Source organism: Chenopodium album, chromosome 2 (genome assembly GCF_948465745.1).
Source record: "Chenopodium album chromosome 2, dcCheAlbu1.1, whole genome shotgun sequence".
Taxonomy (NCBI): domain Eukaryota; kingdom Viridiplantae; phylum Streptophyta; class Magnoliopsida; order Caryophyllales; family Amaranthaceae; genus Chenopodium; species Chenopodium album.
Genome location: NC_137835.1, coordinates 72,855,474 through 72,874,903, shown reverse-complemented (window position 1 = coordinate 72,874,903; position 19,430 = coordinate 72,855,474). Strand labels below are relative to the sequence as shown.

Sequence of the window (19,430 nt, the reverse complement as noted above, 5' to 3'; positions counted from 1 at the left end):
ATTATGTTATCATGCTTTAACCTGTCTATAGTTTCTTTTAAATAATTATTATCATCAAACAGACTAAAGAATCTATATTGAATATAAAATTTCAGATTGTCAACCCACTGACTGTTTTCCTTAAAAGTAACCAAAGCTTCATCACTTTTATGTTTAGCTTTATGCAAATATTTAAGTTCTTCTTGAATTTCCAAGACAGCTAATATTAAGTTTTCTTTAGAGAAATGTCTAAATTCTTTTCGAGAAAACCATACCTCAGACTCTAGTTCCTTCAGTTTTGCCTTTTCATCAATTTTGGCCATCAAGCATAGATGGGCAGTTTCCTCTGGTGGTTGTTCTTCCTTTTCCTCAGAATCTGAATCTCCCCAAGCAGCTAACATGGCTTTCTTCACGTTGTCCTTGGTGAAGAAAGGTTTGTAGACTCTTGACTCTTTGGATTACTTTTTGCCCTTAGTCTTTCCTTTCTCACCGTCTGGTAATGGACAATCTTTAATGAAGTGATCTTTCGAGCCACACTTGAAACAAGTTGTGTTTCTGGAACTTGCATATTTCTTGTTCCTATCGAACTTCTTGTAGTTCATCATCCTTTTAAACTTTCTGACTAGCATTGCCATTTCTTCCTCATCAGCTTCTGATTCCTCTGAGTCTTGAGCCTTAAGAGCCAGACTCTTGTTTTTGGAACTTTCAGATAGAGTTGGAACTCAGATGTAGTTCATGAGTCATCAATGATCCAGCTAGTTGTTCCATGTTGAACTTTGTGAAGTCCTTAGCTTCCTGCATAGCAGTAACCTTTGATCTCCATCGTTCATCTTGTGGTAGACTCCTCAAGATCTTCCTAGCCTGTTCATCAATCGGAATGTGTCTGCCAAGGGAATTCAAACCTTTCATATCTAGACATCAACAAATCAATCTTAGAACGTTGATGTGTCTATTTTATATAGTATTTTACCCCCGTCCCTTGGTCATAATTAGTAGTGTTTTTGGCTCTTTAGAGCCACTTTTATTACTAATTGGTGGTTTCTAGTGTTTTCGTAGATTTGGTTGACTTTTGCAGAGATTTATGCTTTTGGAGTATTTTCCCGAGATATTTTGGAGCAATCACGAACATTGATGAAGCACGACCAGATTCTATAGCCCAGGGCCGGTTAGAGCCATCGAACCGGTGATTAAGGGCTCGGCATAGGTGATACTGGGGCATTAAGACCAAGTATTCAAGACCGGAAGAGGAAACCCAGATTGGCCCGAAGAATTGGAGCCCAATCGTAGTCCAAATAGTGGCCCAAGTGAGCCGCCCGGCCAAAGAGGCTGGCGCCCGGAGGCGCCCCCGGCCGGGCGGGAGAAGTTAAGGCTGGCGCCCGGTGACGCGCCCGGCCGGGCGCGAGATTAGTATAAGGGATAAAAAGGCGCGCCCGATCGGGCGGTGCCTCGCCCGATCGGGCGCGTGTATTTATTAGTTGACGATTAGCGTCGTTTTAATTTGTTTTAGTTTAGGATTTTTGTACGGAGTATAAATACTCCTCCGTAATATGATCTCTTGTCTCCTTCTCTTTTTCTTTTACTCTTTCCTTACTCTCTTAATTGTTCTCTTAGATTTCTTTCTCCTAAACCTTTGTTCTTAATCTACTCTTAATTCCAGATTTATTTTGGTAACGATTTCTCTTCTCTTAATCTTAGTTGTTTATTTTATTCCTTTCATCATGACTTATTTTATTGCTTTGATTAGTTTAGTTTTGATTATGTGTGAGTAGTTTTCTTTCTAGGGTTTGTGGGGATCCATAAATAATATGAAGGGGTAATTTATTGTTGTTAATTATCAATGCTAGATTAATTTCCTGTTGATTGATTTAATGCTCTGTGACTAGATTAGGCCTATCTTTTATGCATGAGTTTGACAACATTGATTCGAGAGACGAGAGTTGATGTTTAGGTCTAGAATCAATAGGCAGATTAATTTATAAATGGTTAAGTCGAGATTCGAGAGATGAGATTTAATACCGGTAAATTAATTGTGTGATTGTAATACGTAGCGAAATCCCTTTACAATCTGGTTAATTGATGCATTGATGATTGACTATTGGTATTGCATGATAATTTCTTATTGAATTGTTTTAACGTTTTACAATTGCGGCTTGTAAAAGTATATCAATATTAAATTGATGAATCGAGCAGATGTTAATTTGATATTAAAGGCTATTTTCAATGAGAACTTAGATCTAGTAAATTGCGAGAGCCTGTTAATCATGTTATTTATGCAATGTCAATGTTTGATTATTATGTTTTACCCTGGAGTATTATTTATTGGTGAACCTATGCCCTAGATCCTTTTATATATTGTTTTCTCCCTATTCTTATTTTTTGTAGTTAGTTTCATACTCAAATATAAATATTGGTTACTTAGATAATTTAGATTATAATAATTAATTAGGAGTAAAAAGACTTGTTTCCCTGTGGAGATCGACCCTACTTCCCCGTCTACTTTATTTGGAGGACTTAGGAATTATTTTTGATTAGGGGATACGACTTTACCCTGTCAAAATTTGGCGTCGTTGCCGGGGAAACGATTTTATTTTTATTTCTGATTGTTTTTGTAGTCTAGATTATTTCCCTTTTGTCTCAGAGAGCGTTAGTTCTCTGAGACAAATCTCACATTTGCTTCTAGTTTTTGTTTATGCCTAGGTGTTCCAGATCAGGTTACATCCCATTCGATCCTGAGATCAAACGTTCCTTCCATAGACAGAAAAATTTCTACAAGCAAATCCTGGAGGATTCTGGTGATAATAACAATAATCACCGCGATCCTCCGACTGGTTCTAGCGATTCAGAGACATCATCTGATGCAGAATCAGAGATGACGGCTCCAAAGAAGCTTAGTGATTATTCACAACCAAAGCTTACGGATTTTCCACATCTCACCCCTACTTCGGCTCTTGATGGGGTTCAATTCAATTTTAAATTAAACCTCAATTTATAACGATGATAGAGAGGAAGCAATTTAGTGGAGCCAAGGGTGAAGACCCGAATCTTCACATTGCCGCTTATTGTCAATATTGTAACACCATCAGGCAAGCTGGGGTCACTAAAGACCAAATCAGGGAGATTCTCTTTCCCTTCTCTTTAACTGGAAAAGCTAAATTGTGGTTTAATGGCTTAAATAGAACTACACTTGGTATAACTGACTGGGAAACTCTTGTTTTGAATTTCTATAACAAGTATTATCCTGCAGAGAGAACAGCCGTACTACGGAGTGCGATTCAGAACTTTGCCCAAGAAGCCGATGAGTCTTTATATGAGGCTTGGGAGAGGTTCGAGGACTTACAAAGAGAATGCCCTCACCATAATTTAGCACAATGGCAGTTAATCCAAGCCTTTTATAACGGCATTGGAAATTCCTCTAGAATAATTTTAGATTCTGCAGCTAGTGGGAGATTTATGAATCTTAATGTTGATGATGCAGGTCAGGTTATTGAAGACATGGCGATACACAGTTCCCAATATGGGAACCCTAGAGGATTTTCTAACAAGGGGAAGCATAGTGTCGACTCTGTATCCTTTTTACAAGCTCAACTAACCTCTATTTGCCAAAAATTAGATAATCTGAGCACTGCTAATGTAGCTAATGTTTCTGCGATTAATAATAATTCTAATGAGGCTTTCTGTGAAAATTGTGGTATTGTAGGTCACTGGGAGCAAGATTGCAGGACTTCCGTGGAGCAAGTTAATGCCTTCCAAGCTTATAGGCAGAATAACCCATACTCCAACACCTACAATCCTGGATACCGGAATCATCCGTACCTTTCCTACCGGAGCACTAATGTTCAAAATCCACCACCACAAGAACCACAGACGCCACAGCAACAGCAGCAGAAATATTATCATCCCAATGCTAGCCAGAAGAACCAACCACAACAACCCTCCTCATCTTCTGACCCATCTCTGGTGGAAATTAGAGCAATGTTAGTAAATATTCAAAAGCACATGGAGAGTAGAGATGCGACAATTGATCAAATTCTAGCGCATAATAAAATTGTAGATAATCAAATTGCGCAACTCTCTGCTACCCTACAAGCCCGCCAACAGGGAGCTCTGCCGGCACAGCCGACTAGGCCTACGGATCAAGCATTTGCAATTACTCTAAGGAGTGGTTCAAACTATGAAGGACCCCCTATGCCCAGAGTTGATGAACCTGTTTTATTAAATAATGCTAATCTTGATTCCGTTAAACCAAACAATGTAGTTGATAGCCCTGCAGGGCTAAAGGATAGTACTAACATATCTAATTCTACATTGCAGGGTACGACTTCAGAGAAGGTGGCTAATCTAGATAAGAGTAACAATGTTCCAAAGCCAATTATCAAACTTCCATTCCCCAATCGTCAATTGAAGACAAACTTGGATAAGCAGTTTGGTAAGTTCCTGGAGGTGGTAAAAGATTTGAAGGTAACAGTTCCCTTCAATGAATTAATCACACAAATCCCCTCGTATGCAAAATTTATGAATGAAATATTGACGAGGAAAAGGTCTATTAGTGAGGTAGAGACAGTAGCTTTCACTGCAGAGTGTAGTCCCATACTTCAAAATAAGTCTCCACCTAAATTAAAAGATCCGGGTAGTTTTTCTATCCCTTGTCATATTGGCAATCTCTTGATTGATAATGCATTATATGATTTGGGTGCTAGTGTTAGCGTCATGCCATTATCTGTGTGTTCTAAGTTGAATATGGGTAAATTAAAAGCTACCAATATAACTCTACAAATGGCCGACCGTTCTTTCAAATACCCCTTAGGTGTTTTAGAGGATGTCCCCGTTAGAGTTGGTAAATTTTATATACCTGTAGATTTTGTTGTTCTTGATATGTCTGAGGATATGCAAACCCCAATTATTTTGGGTAGACCATTCCTTAACACTGCAGGAGCAGTCATAGATGTAAGAAGTGGTAAGTTAACATTATCAGTAGGGGATGATAAAGTTGTTTTTAATCTGAATAATGCCCCTAAGAGCTCCATAACTGAGGAGAAATGTTTCAGTGTTAATGTGGTTGAAAATTATTCTAACAAGCCCCAAACTCTTGAAAAAGATCCCTTGGAGGCGGTATCTTGTGTTGCATCCTTTTCAGATGAGATAGACAAATGGCAGAAGGAAGTCGATGCAATAGAAAGAGCATTCTACAATATTGGTCTTGGTATTGAGGTTGAAAAGGTGGAACCGATCAATCAAGTTGTGCAATTTGAGCCTACGGTAAGTGTTCCGCCAGATCGAGTTGCAAGTGTTGCATGCAAAGAAAATTTGAAGCAATCCTCGATCAAAGAAGGATCTTTAGTGCGTAGCATTGAAGATCCACCATTCCAAGTCAAGGAGGATCCAACACATAAGGTGATTTGGCGTCCCACGGGGTATGTTAGAAAGCAGCATCGCAGCCTAAACATCGCTAGACCGGGTGAGAAACCACCCGATCAAGCGTTAGGCCAAGGGTCCTAGTTATTGTACTTGGTAAGAAGGTCGTGCGGGACCTAGATAAACCAGCGCTTTGCGGGAGGAAACCCGTATTTTTAATGCTTTTTAGACTAGTTTTTCTTTCCTTTTTCTTATGAGAGGAGAGATGAGGGAATTTAACGAGTTTTATGAGTGTTTGTACAGGTTTGAAGGAAAAGAGTTAGCCAAATTTTGGAGAAAAGAAGAAAAATAATATTTCGCCGATTTAGCCTCAGGCCCGACCGGGCGAAGCTCGCCCGACCGGGCGCGAGAGCAAGGGTCCAAAAATTAAGTATTTTCGCCCGATCGGGCGAAACTCGCCCGACCGGGCACGAAACTCGTCGTATACAGACTTAATTATCTGCCCGATCGGGCGACTCTCGCCCGACCGGGCGCGAGAAGAGGCAAAAATTTAAACATTAGATCGCCCGGCCGGGCGATGGGCGCCCGAACGGGCGCGAGAGTTGGACAAAATTGGACCATAGATCGCCCGATCGGGCAAACGGCGCCCGACCAGGCGCGAGAGCTTAGCAAAATAAAAATATCAGATCGCCCGACCGGGCGACCCACCGCCCGACCGGGCGCGAGCGGCGTCCGCCCCCTTCTTCTTCTTTCTTCCTCAATTTCTTCTTTCCTCTATTACTTTCTCTCTCTAAAACTCAAATTCTCTCTGTCTTCTCTCTAAGATTTCTCCTCCATTTCTCACCTAAATTCAAAGCTCTTTACATATTTGTGATCCTCTCTTCATCCTCTACATTCCCATATAAAAATTTCTCAGATTTAATTCAATAAATTTTCAAACCCATTTCCTTATATGGCTTCAAAGAGGGCTAGGTCCATTTTCGGTAGGAGCTCTAGTTCGAGGGAGGAATACGACCCAGACTTGCAACTTCCGTACTGGCCGACGATTCGGATTGCGAGCCGAGAGCAAAAGGAGCGGCTAGAGCACTTAATCGGTTGTGAGGTAATTCCTTCTCGGTGGCTACACCGCTCTACCCTAGAATCATTTGGTTTGTATGATTTTGTAAAATGATTTTTGAATGACATTGGCATGAGAAAATTTGTTGATATGCACTATCCTACTTTCTGAGAACTTACTTGTGAATTCCTATCTACTTTCCATGTTGTTAGTAGTAGAAAGGGGCCAAATTTATTTTTCAGGTTGAACAATAGAAATATTAGTTTAACTTTTGTAGAATTTTGTAAAATTTTTGAATTAAATTCTGAATTATCTCACCAATGGCATGCGGACTATAAAATGGGTGACATATATAATGCTTTGACTGGTTTGCCTACCCCTGACCCCCAACATGCTAGTACCAAACCTATTCACCACCCTGTCCTAAAAATCTGGCAAAGATTTGCGGGTTTGTGTTTTTTAGGTAGGGCCGAGCCCCATAATGCCCAAACTAACGAACTAGCTGTCATAGGACACTATGTGTATGGGTACGGGAAATTGAACATAGGCAGGTTTATAGTTCACCATTTGAGTAGGCATGCCACGGCCAGCACCACATCCAAGACCCCTATCCGTTTAGGTGGCCTTATCACTCGAATAGCAGTAAAAAAGGCCGGTTTTGTAGTGGACGGACCCCACCAGCTGACCAACTGTGGATCAGATACCTATATGACTGCTAGGTATTTTGAGGAGTTGGGGTGGGTTAGACCGGATAGCGAGCAGACACCCTTTTGGTGTATTCGGACTGGGAGCGAGCAACCTTTGCCCATTTTTCCCCTACCCAGTCCTGACTTGTCCGCCTTTCCCCCAGGGCAACCTTCTTACACTTATGATGTTTTAGTTGCCAACGCTAGGGGGCAGGCACCACCACCACTAGTTCCACCACCCCAGCCTCAGCCTGAGGTGGCTTTCTCTCCACCTCGTATGTCCCACTCTGTCCCTCATGTCGACTCTGACCCAGTTTGGAATCTTCAGAGTATTGGTCAGGCCTTAGGACGTATCGAGCATTCCCATACTGACCTTAGGAGGATGGTAGGCTCCTTAGACCAGAGGTTAGGGTACCTAGAGAGAAACCAGGGTAGAGCTCTTTACCCTATGTACGATGATTATGCTCGTCGGGGCAACATTCCCGACGACGCTATTCACCCTGACTGGTTTCAGCCTCCACCCCAGGGATACGATAGGGATCCCACTGCCCGTGGTATTTACACTGACTATTCTTCTTTCTTCGGGTACGGCCAGGACATTCCTTTCGGGGGACCGGCGGGGGGGGGGGGGGATTTTTCACGCTGATTATTTTGGTGGTAGCTTTTCTGGTGCAGGTGGCAGTGGAGGTGCGGGTTTCGGCTCGATGGATGAGGATGATCAGGACTAGCTGTGCTGGGCTAGTTCCTGAGCCAATGAGGACATTGTCTGATTCTGGCTTGGGGGAGATTTTGATTTGGTATATTTCTTTTTCTCTTTTCTTTTATTTTTGGTGTATTTTCTTAGGTTAGATATCTTGCTTTCTAGGTTAGTTTTTATTGCTTTCTTATATATATAAATAAATAATACAAAAAAATTGAAAAATAAAAAATCCAAAAATACGTACCAATGAATTGTAAATTATGTTTCCCTGTGCCCCTTACTTGAGAAATTTGTTTTGATTCTTGGTATTTGATGATAAGCATTGTGGATTAGTTGATCATGATTTGATGTTTGATTGCCTTGAAACCTTAACATGCGTCAATTTTGCCCAACTACTTGTGAATATAGTGCTTGACTAGTTGATTTGGTTAGGAATGTGTGATAGTTCCATATTTCCTGGTATGTCATTGAATTTGAGTATTGGTTTGCAACTATTAGTAATATTTATATGATTCATTATTATGCACATTGAGGAGGACGAAGGCATTTGTTCTTTTAGGTAGCCTCCAGATATTGTAGATACATTTGTTCCCTTCCTTCTACCCATGTTGTTGCCTTGACTTTTTGTTGTTTTATTATCCATATTACAAGCCTATTTTGCCCCATTGGTTACTAGTCCCAAGCTTGGCTTGGGGAAGCTATTAGTGAGTGAGGTGAGGGAGTTTGTAGTGTGCTTATTATTTGCACAACTTGGGTGGGCTTTTGAGAAGTCGTTTTGTTGTTGATCATGTTTATTTTTGATGAGTTTGAGAGTTATATTTTCTTGAAAAAAAATAAAGCATGATATTATGAAAAAAAAGGGAGTTCAAAGAAAAAAAAATGTGAAAAAATAAGTGAACTTCAAAAGAAAAAAAAAAGTGTTCAAATGTTCTAGTTGGAGGTTGATCAAAGAAAAATAATAGAGCTTCAATGAAAAAGTATTCAAGTTTGGAAATAAAGTTTGTTTATTCACTCTATTTCTTCATTATTATATCTTATGAGTGAAATTGTAAGAGTTGGGATTATTTATTATGATTGGAGTATATTTGGTTGATGTTAGAGTTGGTTATGTAGGAGATGTATGATCATTATTTATTTTGATCATGGGTTTTATTAGGATATGGCTCCTTTAAGCATAGCTTTTCTCTCACTTATTCCCAAATTTATCCTACCCTTTACCCTAGGCTTACATTACAAGCTTTAAAGACCTTATGACCTTTGTGGATAGAATTGTATGAATGTGAAAGTGTTGTTTATCAATGCAAGTTATGATTTGACATATTTCAAGTCGACTAGTAGAATTGAGCGTTCATTGTTTTATACACACGAGAGTGTGAGTTGGGAGGGCATTGTTCACATAAAGGGGTTGGATGGAGAGCGATCGAGTACATCTTTTACTCGCCACAAAAATGAGAGTTGAGTGCGTGAGCACTAGTCTTGAATTCTATATGCTCTTGTGGTTTGGTCTGTTTGACAAATGTTAGGGAAGATTGGTAATTAGATGGATTTGATTGGTTGACTTTGAAGCATGTTTATTTGATTTACCGGTTTTACCCTGGATCGTTTGTACTTGATTTTTACTTTTGGGGTGAAGCATATTTATTGATTCATTGATGATATCTTTGCTTAGGGACAAGCAAAGGTTTGGCTTGGGGGAGTTTGATGTGTCTATTTTATATAGTATTTTACCCCCATCGCTTGGTCATAATTAGTAGTGTTTTTGGCTCTTTAGAGCCACTTTTATTACTAATTGGTGTTTCTAGTGTTTTCGTAGATTTGGTTGACTTTTGCAGGGATTTATGCTTTTGGAGTATTTTCCCGAGATATTTTGGAGCAATCACGAACATTGGAGAAGCACGACCAGATTCTATAGCCCAGGGCCGGTTAGAACCATCGAACCAGTGATTAAGGGCTCGACATAAGTGATACCGGGGCATTTGGACCAAGTATTCAAGACCGGAAGAGGAAACCCAGATTGGCCCGAAGAATTGGAGCCCAATCGTAGTCCAAATAGTGGCCCAAGTGAACCGCCCGGCCAAAGAGGCTGGCGTCCGGAGGCGCCCCCGGCCGGGCGGGAGAAGTTGGGCTGGTGCCCGGTGACGCGCCCGACCGGGCGCGAGATTAGTAGAAGGGATAAAAAGGCGCACCCGATTGGGCGGTGCCTCGCCCGATCGGGCGCGTGTATTTATTAGTTGACGATTAGCGTCGTTTTAATTTGTTTTAGTTTAGGATTTTTGTACGGAGTATAAATACTCCTCCGTAATATGATCTCTTGTCTCCTTCTCTTTTTCTTTTACTCTTTCCTCACTCTCTTAATTGTTCTCTTAGATTTCTTTCTCCTAAACATTTGTTCTTAATCTACTCTTAATTCCAGATTTATTTTGGTAACGATTTCTCTTCTCTTAATCTTAGTTGTTTATTTTATTCCTTTCATCATGACTTATTTTATTTCTTTGATTAGTTTAGTTTTGATTATGTGTGAGTAGTTTTCTTTCTAGGGTTTGTGGGGATCCATAAATAATATGAAGGGGTAATTTATTGTTGTTAATTATCAATGCTAGATTAATTTCCTGTTGATTGATTTAATGCTCTGTGACTAGATTAGGCCTATCTTTTATGCATGAGTTTGACAACATTGATTCGAGATTCAAGAGATGAGAGTTGATGTTTAGGTCTAGTTTCAATATAATAGGCAGATTAATTTATAAATGGTTAAGTCGAGATTCGAGAGATGAGATTTAATACCGGTAAATTAATTGTGTGATTGTAATACGTAGCGAAATCCCTTTAAAATCTGGTTAATTGATGCATTGATGATTGACTATTGGTATTGCATGATAATTTCTTATTGAATTGTTTTAACGTTTTACAATTGCGGCTTGTAAAAGTATATCAATATTAAATTGATGAATCGAGCAGATGTTAATTTGATATTAAAGGCTATTTTCAATGAGAACTTAGATCTAGTAAATTGCGAGAGCCTGTTAATCATGTTATTTATGCAATGTCAATGTTTGATTATTATGTTTTACCCTGGAGTATTACTTATTGGTGAACCTATGCCCTAGATCCTTTTATATATTGTTTTCTCCCTATTCTTATTCTTTGTAGTTTAGTTTCATACTCAAATATAAATATTGGTTACTTAGATAATTTAGATTATAATAATTAATTAGGTGTAAAAAGACTTGTTTCCCTGTGGAGATCGACCCTACTTCCCCATCTACTTTAGTTAGAGGACTTAGGAATTATTTTTGATTAGGGGATACGACTTTACCCTGTCAAACGTTTTACCTCATTTGTACCTTCATGAGTTACTTCTAGTAGATCCCAAATCTGTTTAGCAGACTTGCATCCCATGATACGATTATGTTCATGAGGTCCAAGTCCACAATGCAAATACTTTATGGCTAAAGCATTCAGTTCAAGTTTCTGATAATCTTCTTTATCATAATCAGAAATAGGTTTAGGAACTACCTCTTTCTTTTCATTGGTTATGGTTATTTCAAAATCACCAGCTTCAATAACACGCCAAACCTGGTAATTTTCTGCCTTAATAAAGATCTCCATCCTGTTCTTCCAGTAGGTGTAGAACTTACCATTGAACATGGGTGGACGTTGGGTAGAGTACCCTTCTACAAGTTTCTCTTTGTAATTCATCTCTCCAGGAACTTACTCAGCAAAGTTATTCGCTTATACGAGAGTACCTTGCTCTGATACCAACTGTTAGTTGAGACGATTAATACAAGAGGGGGGGTGAATTGTATTAACTTCCTAATGACTACTTTTTGCGGATAAATAAACAATGCGTATAGGAACTTAAGAAAACACACATATTTTACGAGGAAATCTTCCAGGGCCCAATTGGAAGTAAAACCTCGACCCTACCTTAGGGATTTCAAACACAAAACACTTCACTATTATAGGGCAAACACCGAGTTACAACCTATTAGTCACAGACCTTTATTTCACAAGTTCCTCACTGGACTTGCTACTTGATAGGACCCTATCCTACCCAATCTAAGCACCACACTTAGATTCACTCTTACCACCAAAGTACAACTCTTACTGCCAAAGCACAAAACACTCGTACCACCCAAGTACAAAACTCACAGCCTCACCAAGAAGCTAACGCAAAACTGTATGTAATACAAACTATAAATATCACCCAAATAACCCAACCAATACAAATATAAGACGCCTATTATGATAGGTAAGCAATGCACGAAATCCGAAACTAATATGATAAGTTAAAAGCTTGGTAAACTTACTCAGTTAAAACACTGTGATTTCTCCACGCATAAACTCACAAAAAACCTAAATCCCTTTTGCTCTCTACTATTTATACAAGTAACACTTGTATAGAAAGTATGTTTTCTAAAACGATAAATATGTTAACTTAACTTATCTTTTAAACACGGTTTTAGCAAATCAAGTGGAATAAAATCTTTTCCTAAAATAAGAATAAAAAGATATTTATTAAGAAGACTTATCTTAATAAAACCGACTTTAGAGAAAAATAATCTTTTTAGAAAATCTTTTCCTAAAATCTATCTTTTATTATTTTCCATATTTATTTTATTTACCAAGCAAACTTATCACGTTTCTAATAAATTTCGTGCACTAACCTACTTACCATATTAACAATAATTTCTAAGAATAAAACCTTAACTATTATTGTTGCGCCGCACTCTGATCAGATGAATTACTTGGGCTCCAAGCATATCAAGTTCCACTAAAGAACTTAACTGCTAGTCTTCAAGTTCCTGTTAGGGAACTTAGTTCTTGTTAGAGAACTCTTCCTTTGATTTGTTTAACTTCTTCAATAAAGATCTTCTTCATGTCTTCTTAGATTCAAATGGTTCTTCAATCACCAAGATTATTCTGCACCTTGACTAATCACACACTAGAGAATCTTTATTAATTAGTTGAGTTTGCTTTTAGTTCAAGTTCCTCATCATCAAAACCATTATGCTTCAACAAACGTATATAGTGAACTTTTAGTCTAACCATAAAATCAAATAAGACCATATTCAATCGTTACTAAAATCAAACCAAACACTTTTTTCAAGTGAAGAACAGCTCATAATCGGAAACTACAATTTGTAAATTGTAAGATCAATATTCTCCTAAAGGCTTCACGGGCAATTAACAGGCTCGCCGGCCATGGCATTCGTTCACTTAAACGATCTCACTCAAGCTTAGCCCAAGGGTCTATCCGATAGTCCGATACATGAAGTTAAGGGTGAATATCACTTCTTTAGCGAAAGTCGTGAGCTAGTGGGCTATTGGGGAAGGGAGGGTCGTCTAAATAAGGAGCTATGAATAATTGAATAGTGACGAAGCGACTCTTGCAAAAACGGGTGGTTAGATAAGTAGGCAAAACTGAGGGAGTCCCACTTAATCTCAGAGATTAACATTTCAGTATATCTCCTCTTACAACTTTATGCGTTGATTTCTGTGATGCTTTATTATTTTCATTTTATCTTTTAAAAAATAAAAGATAATTATATTGTAAGAGGAGATATATTCACATATTTATCTTATCAAAGAGAAACTTAAATTTACCCACTCTGAAGTGAGCAAGTAATAAACTACATTCGACTAGAGATTGGCTTAGTAGTTTAGAGTAACTGAGGAGAGAAGAGGTTGAGAAGAAGACAGTGAATGAAATGATCCGGTAGTCGTTCTAGAAGATCTACTTAGTCTTAGTTTAGGTAGTCTAATAGTTAGAATACCACAAGCGAAATTCATTCTTTTTACTTGGGTCAAAATCAAATGCCTCCGTCCCTCAATTGATTTGACCTTCGATATGTGAGATTGTATTCTAGATATTGTCTAAGGGAAGAAAAAACTTAAAGAATAGAAGAACTCGATCTTAAACATATTTACAAGGGGTCAAGGGGACGTTGGTGCGACCATTGTAAACATAGGCCTTGTTTGGCGGCAATTGGCTACTGGCTGTTGGCTGTCGGCTGTTTTGATTGGCCGGTTAGACTGGCTGTTTGTATTGGCTATTTTATTGGCTGTTTGTGTAGACATCTACTTTTGGCCTCCTGTCCCGACAGGTAGAAATATGACGATAAATAAAGTCATCTTTGTGTTGGATCAACGTGAGGAATGCTTATGGACAACTAATTAAGTCACAAAATGCAAAATAACTAGCCAAACCCAAAACAAATGAATTAAGGTCCAAGTCGACTAAGCCCGATCATAATTAGGCTTAAGCCCGAGGTTAAAACCTAATTATGACGAATTAAGAGGCACTTAGGTTAAAAATCAATGCTTCCGCAGAGAAATCCGCGCGCATCTCAATGAGTCGTGTTGGTCTAGCACACGCAACTCACAAGGTTGCACGTGACAACCTGCGCAACCTCTAGTGATGCGCTTGCGGAAGATTCAGAATTTCATAAAAATATAAAATCGAATCTTACCATAATACCGCGCGCAAGACATCTAGTTGTGTTGCCTTGAGCAGAGCATCTAAATCTCTTGCGCTGGGTCGTCGCGCGCAACCCATTTGATGCGCGCGACACCTGCTGCGGCTGAATCCCCGAAACCCTAAATGCATCCATTCCCTATAAATAGAGATTTAATACGAGGCTAGAACAGATATAAATTAGGAAAAATTAGAAAAAATAATCCCAACTTTCTTCAATTTTCGTAGAATAATCCCAACTTTCATTTATTCTGGAATAATCCGAACTTTGGGGGGTCTTCTTTTTCTTCAATCCCAAACACCGGTTACCGGTTGAATGGGTTTCCTGGTTTTTTTTTAAATTTAAAGTGATACGTGTCACGCGTTAATTGGTTAAAAAATATAAAAACAAAAAAATTAAAAAAAAAACAAAATAAAAAAAAATCAGCAAAACCCCAAATCCGGCCACCCTGCGCTGGTGATTCGAGCCATCTTCGGGGGCTCCCAAACCCCGAAGCTGGTTTCCCCCCTCCCCTGCGCCGGTTTCCTTCCCCCCTCCCCTGCGCCAGTTTCCCCCTATCCAAACGCTGGTGATGCGACTCAATCTCCTCCTCTCCATTTCCGCCGCCACCACCAATCGCAACTCCTTTTCCAGCCACCACAAGCACTCGAAACTTCCTTTAAATGTCTCCCCAACTCCCGAAAACCTCTAAACACCCTTCCCCCACCATCGAAAATCCTAGCCGCTAGGGTTTTCGACGGTGAGGAAGTGGTTGTTGGGGGTTTTCGGGAGGGGTTTCGAATGGAAAAGGAGGAGATTGGGGGTGGAGGTGGGTCGAAACACCGGCACAGAGGGTTTGGGGGGAAAGGGGCGCACATTTTGGGCAGGGGAAGGGAGGGGTTGGCGCGGCTGGCGGTGGCAGTTGGTGGTGGTGGTGGGGGTTACGGTGGCATGCAGGGTATTAAGGGTTTTTTTGTTTTTTTTTTTTTAAAATTAAATTATTTGTTTTTGGACCAATTGCAGTTTGACACGTGGCACATAACCTATTACAGCAGGTCATTGACTTTCGTTGACCGGTTTGGGATTGAAGAAAAAGAAGACCCCCCAAAGTTCGGATTATTCCAGAATAATTGAAAGTTGGGATTATTCTACGAAAATTGAAGAAAGTTGGGATTATTTTTTCTAATTTTTCCTATAAATTAACCTAAACGTTGGCAGAAACTTTGTAAACTTGTGAACTCTTAACCCTCTTGTCCTAAACACTTACCCCTCTCAATACTTGTTACTACGATGGATGTTCCCGAACAAGGAGTTCATAAGTGTTCTAAACGAAGATCTAGCAAGGAAAAGGGGTAAATTCCTGAGCACTTGAATAACTTTTAATTAATTAATTAGTGTTGTTTGATCACTTTAAACGAAGTTTTAATTAATTAATTGCACATAGTATCTTATGTTAAATAAAGAATAGAATTAAATAATTAATTGTTGATTGATCACCTAAGTCAAGGTGAATCTTGTTTATTTTTGTTCTTTTCACGAATATTGATTAAATAAGAATAACGACCATTGAAATGTAATTCCTACGTTACTGATGTTTGTAAATAAAATCAACTAACTTAGTTTTAGGTATCACGTTGCATATATAGTTTGGTGATGAAATAGTGAAAAATGAAGAGCTATTAGAGGTCGTACTAGGGCTAGGATAGCGATTCCCCCCTAAAAGGAATGTTATTTTAGTACCCTCGCTCCCGAACTCAATTCTAGTACACGTAGACCAATTTGGGCATGGGTAAACTTATGATTTGTGCTAAATATCCCTTGAACTCTACTTGGGAGAAAGGCATGAACGAGATTTATGAGTTTTCGACTCCTACTTGTTTCTTACAAAAAAGTGTAATGATAGATACAATTCTAATTCAAGGTCCCCCAAACAGTTAGGAATTCAAATCCTAATACGCCCTAACAAGTGTAAAGTCCTAGGCTTTTAAAAGGCCATGGATATTTCAAGGGAAGGATCCCTTACGATGGGCACACCCTCCTTATAGTTTGACTTTGTATTAGTCTAAAAACATGTTTGGTAAAATTGGCTGTTGGATGTTATTTGTAACTTAGGTAGCCAAAAGCCAAAAGCTACTCCAAGTAGCTTTTTAATTTTGGCTTAAAAGCCAGCTTTTCAGGTGGAAAAGCCATTTACCAAACACAAATTTTGGATGTTTGATCAAATGAAAAAGTCAAAAGCCAATAAAAAAGCCAATGAAAAGCAATTTACCAAATAAGCCCATAATGAAACAGAAACATATAAGAGTAAGGAGCTAAAAATGGAAAGAATTGACAATAAATAAACATTTATTACACCGATTTACTCGTGAATTGTTGATAAATTCCTAACTTAATACTAAAAAATAAGCAATACCCATTTATTTATAAGATTTAATCATGGAAATAAATTATTTAAACTTAACTCTCTTTTGTTTTGTTTGAGGAGAGTAACGGGCGTTTGGCACAAGGGAATGGGATTTTGGAGAATACAGGGTGGGAGTGGGAATTGGTAAGGGGCCTATGAAATAATCTCAATTCCTTGTTTGACATATATTGGATATACAATTGGAAAATTTTAAATCCTTTGTTGGATGTGAGAATAATAGAGGGATTAAAAGCAAATTTTACAAAATTGTCCTTTTATCATTGCATATTAAAATTATATAATATCACAAAAGAGGGGGTAATATTGTCTTTTTAATTTAGATAATAAAATGTAGGGAATACAAGCTAATTATTCCCAAGCCTATTCCAACTTTATATGATAATTCCCGCCAACCAAATATGGGTGTTTATGAAGACTAGGGATTATATTATTCCCATTCCCGACCCATAATCCCACATACCAAAAATCCCATAAGAGTATTTTACCTTAGGTTTTATGGGTAACAAATTGGCCAAAACTTAGCTTCTAACGATAATGTATGTTACTATGTTTAATTGAATTCATTATCAACAAAAAAACTCTTACCAAATAGTTTCATAAGGTCTCATAGAGCATAAATATATTACCTCTATTTCATATTATTTACAACGATTTGACATTAAAAGTGAAAGATGTGGTAAAGATGAGTTGATGAGGTAATGATTTTATGAAGAAAAGAGAAGAATTTGAGAACTATTACCCTCATTTTGATAGAATGGAGCAATAGTCAATATAGTTATGGCCAATTGACCAAATTGGTAAATAAAAAAGACTCTTTAGAGACAATTTGGTAAATAAAATAGCTCCGATGACAATTTGGTAAAAAAAAAAAAAAAAAACTAACCTTAAGCAACAATTTAGTTAAAAAAATCATTTCAGGAGACAATTAATCAAATATATACGAAAAATACCGACAAACTACTCAAATTCTTAATTTAATCGTTTTTCATGGTTCTTTTACCCAATTTTCCAACCTTTTTGTCTGAATTAACAATTTGAAGAAAAATTATTGTTTATATAATAATTTTGACATAATTTTCCTACCTCCTATTATTGAATTTTTTAAAAAAAGATTTTAGAAATAAATTTGATATCGAGATTAGCATAGTAAAAGGAGATGACATAATAATTTTATTTTTAAAATGGGAAAAATAATTTTTAAAATACAATAACGTATTAAATTAGGAAATTTGAAAACTTTATCGGAAAAATAGATATATTGGTCTATATGTCGCCTGAGATTATTTACTTATTTTTTTTACCTAATTATCGGTTGGAGTTAACTTTTATTTACTATATTGTCGTCGGAGTTATTTTTTTACCAAATTGTCGATATGGGTCTTTTTTATTTACCAATCTGGTTAATTGGCCCTAATAGTTACTCACCATCTTCATCATTCTTTTTTATTTTCACTAATTCCCATTGATATAAATTTTAAACATGTCAAAATTTAACCCAATAAGGATATCCAACCCAATTACCCCAATTGGTCTTACATGCATCCTTATGCAGCTAGGATACATGCAACACCAGCCCAATAAATAAGTAGCCCAGTTGCTAAACTCGCCCAAATACCCCAAAACGAAAACATGACCCAACCCAAACCTTCACTTCCCAAACGTGACCTACTCCAAATTCATATTTTGGTTTTCAATTTAATTTAAAACAGTTTGACTTCTAATTATTTTTTTCAAAAATAAAATTTTGCAATTAATTTCTCTGATTTTTTCTCGGGTATCCATTACCTCGGCAAAGCGGTAGATCTCGATAGAGAGCCAGGGGAGGAGTCTGCTTCGCGGTGGTAGATTCTCACGACTAGGAGGAAGATTGCTAACATGGAGTTAGAAAAAAGGAGTGCCCGAATGTTTTGCGGGAGTAGCGTCCCCATCCTTGTGCTGTAAGCCTACGCCCCCCCCCCCCCCCCAAGCATTCCTTTCTTTAAATGAGTAGGTGAACTTCCGCTTTAAAAAAACAGTAAAAAGGATCGCGACCCCTCATTATTTTTTTCAAAAATAAAATTCTGCAATTAATTTCTCTGATTTTCTCTCTCCAAACTCCATTCTCTCTCCTCTATATGATTTTACTTTACTAAAAACTGAAAATCAACAATGGATATACGAGAAGAGATGCAAAATAAAAAAAAATTGTCCTAAAAAAGGGTAATTTTTCTCTGATTTTTGTCCGAATTTATGTAAATTTTTATGAATATCACTGACTATCGTCGTTAATTTTCGTCCGAATGTTTTGATACTCTTTACGAATTTTTTGTTTCATAATCATATTAGGAAACCAATGCTTATGTTCATATTTTAAATGATGATGTTCACTTTCTAAAATGCATATGTTCATATTTCTTATGCCTATGTTCACTCTCTGCTATTGTTCACATTTAAGGGAACCTATGAATATGTTCATATTTTGCATGATTATGTTCTTTTTCTGGAATTTATATATTTACATTTTTTTAATGTGTACATATTTTTAATACTTATAATGCATATGTTTCATAATCATTTTTTTTATTTCTTCAGTTTTATGTTCATAATTAAATGCCTTATATTCATAATAATATTTTATATGTTCTATAATTTCAAATATTCATGATGTATATATGTGTTGTTCATGAAATATTCTCATTAAGTTTGTTAATGCATATGTTCTCTTTTTTAAATGCATAAGTTCATTTTTTTTACACATATATTCACCTTTTAAATGCTTATATTTACTTTTAGG

The 19,430-nt window shown here is 37.6% G+C and overlaps 1 non-coding gene across 1 annotated transcript; it reads right to left on the bottom strand.

The window, feature by feature from the left end:
* Positions 1 to 3,234: 3,234 nt before the first annotated feature.
* Positions 3,235 to 3,341, bottom strand: LOC145607711 (small nucleolar RNA R71). Its single transcript, XR_014105614.1, has one exon. It is a non-coding gene; the product is annotated as a small nucleolar RNA R71 (small nucleolar RNA).
* Between the last annotated feature and the right edge of the window lie 16,089 nt (positions 3,342 to 19,430).